The sequence below is a fragment of the Ochotona curzoniae genome, unplaced genomic scaffold (genome assembly GCF_017591425.1).
Source record: "Ochotona curzoniae isolate NIBS_2020 unplaced genomic scaffold, NIBS_Ocur_1.0 contig_3819, whole genome shotgun sequence".
NCBI classification, from domain to species: Eukaryota; Metazoa; Chordata; class Mammalia; order Lagomorpha; family Ochotonidae; genus Ochotona; species Ochotona curzoniae.
In genome coordinates this window covers 49,814,277-49,816,582 of record NW_024466004.1, presented here as the reverse complement: position 1 = coordinate 49,816,582, position 2,306 = coordinate 49,814,277, and the positions used below count along the sequence as shown (strand labels likewise).

The 2,306-nt window shown below is 41.7% G+C and overlaps 1 pseudogene; it reads right to left on the bottom strand.

Annotated features, from left to right (window-relative positions):
* Window positions 1–555: 555 nt before the first annotated feature.
* On the bottom strand, window positions 556–672 carry LOC121158873 (annotated as a pseudogene).
* Between the last annotated feature and the right edge of the window lie 1,634 nt (window positions 673–2,306).

Sequence of the window (2,306 nt, the reverse complement as noted above, 5' to 3'; positions counted from 1 at the left end):
CGCCCACCTCATCCTGCTCCTCTCTCCAGATTTACATGTTTACTTCACAATGAGGCAAAGAGTTGAGCTTTATGTTAGCACTTCGTATTTACTGCTTTACCACATGACCAGGAAACCTGTGGAAAAGTTCTCCAAATACACACAGAGAAATCTGGCTTTCTAAGTCAGCACTTTGGAAAACTTTAGGACTTTGAAAATTTTCCAACAGCTCCAGCGATGTCAGTGTGACTTTCAGAAACACTGGGTTGCGGTAGGGGGTGGGAGGGAAGGAGGGAGAAAGATTGACAGTTGAGATAATTCCTGCTCCCATATTGCTACAATTGATATCTGGGAAATTCTGTGAGTAAAGGTCTTGGAAATAGAATTAATGGACTCTTACAGGACTTCAGATGTTTTGTGATTCTTTTAGTGTTAGTCACCTACATTTTCCCTAGATAGGCCCCATCACTCCAGCTGCTGAAGAATTATTATGAAGAAGTGATTTCAAAGAAACACAGAATCTGTTTTAAATCTCCAAAATTTGCAGATCAAAGATTGCCAAGGTCTGTGAAAGATAAAGTGTAGGAAGAATGAAAAATAGAGGAAAATAATTTTTCTTGGTAATGCTCACCAACCTGGCAGGTATTTTCATAAAAACTACACTTGATCTTAGCCAAAAGGCCGAGAAGCAATGTATTCTCATAAAAACTAAAAACCCAAAAGCAGAATTCATAACGTGCTGGTGCTTTTTAAATGGGGAAGTGAAAAGATACATCTTTTGCTCTTGAAACTTGAAATGAACTGTATAACTTACAGGTCTTTTCCATGCCTAAAAATGGTCTTCATGAGTTTGGTTTTATACATATGCTCACATTTACAAGGGGTGATTATAAAGAAACCTGACTTCCAGCAGATTTCAAAAACCACATTTGAATAGTACCTTCTTGAAAGTCAAGGTCCAGGTAGTCTATTTCTGTTTTTTTGTTTGTTTGTTTTTTATTACAAAGTCAGATATACAGAGAGAAGAGATAGAAAGGAAAGATCTTCCATCCGGTGATTCACTCTCCAAGTGACCACAACAGCTGGTGTTGCACCGATCCGAAGCCAGGAGCCAGGAGCTTCCTCCAGGCCTCCCACTTAGGTGCAGGGTCCCAAGGCTTTGGGCCGACCTCAACTGCTTTCCCAGGCCAAAAGCAGGGAGCTGGATGGGAAGTGGAACAGCTGGGATTAGAAATGGCGCCCATATGGTATGGTTCAAGGCGAGGACTTTACCTGCTAGGCCAAGGCGCTGGGCCCCAGGTAGTCTATTCTTACGACAACAATGTAGCCATTTGCTACATTTGAAACCTGTTGGCCCCACCCAGATTTTTAATTCCTCTTATCACCTGGGGGTGATTTTTACTCAACCGAAACACTTATTTTGTCACAGATAACCTAGTTTTTTAAAATGACCCCAAAATAGGTAAAAAAAAAAAAAAGAAAAAGAAAGAAAGAAAAGAAAAAGAGAGCTTTAACTAAAACCAATATGAGAGTGAGATGCTGTAGTAATTGAATTGAAAAATTTTTTTCTGGGCCCGGTGCAATAGTGTAGTGGTTAAAATCCTCGCCTTGCATTCCCTGGATCCCATATGGGCACTGGTTCTAATCCCGGCAGCCCCGCTTCCCATCCAGCTCCCTGCTTGTGGCCTGGGAAAGCAGTCGAGGACAGCCCAATGCTTTGGGACTCTGCACCGCGTGGGAAACCTGGAAGAAGCTCCTGGCTCCTGGCTTCGGTTTGGCTCAGCTCCAGCTGTTGCGGCTGCTTGGGGAGTAAATGATCAGATGGAAGATCTTCCTCTCTGTCTCTCCTCCTCTCTGTATGTCTGACTTTCCAATAAAAATAGATAAATCTTTAAAAAAAAGAAAAGTGTCTTTTCCGCAAAAGCAAACAGATTGCTTTCCTAGGATGGAGTATGTTCATTTCGCTGTGTGAAGTCATTTTCTTCTCTTTTTGCGCCTAAATCACAGTGTTCTGGTTTTTGCTAGGTGCTTCTTTCAAAGTTTTTAATTAGGTGCTTACAACTTGATGCGACCATTTTCCCCTTTCACCTAGGATCAGTCATTTTTTTTCTAATGTACAAAATTAGTTCTCTCAGGGCATATAGAGCTAATTATCTAGCAGAGGGGCACTGTGGATTTCAGACTGATTCTTTAGTTTACCACATCCCTAAGCCATTAAGATTAGTGCTAAGTGGTAGCTTTACCACGCTTCTGATGCCAATAGCAAGTGAAGGTTACCAGGGCCTCCTCTCCAATGGGGGAGCTCATTAGACTGTTTTTTTCCTTCA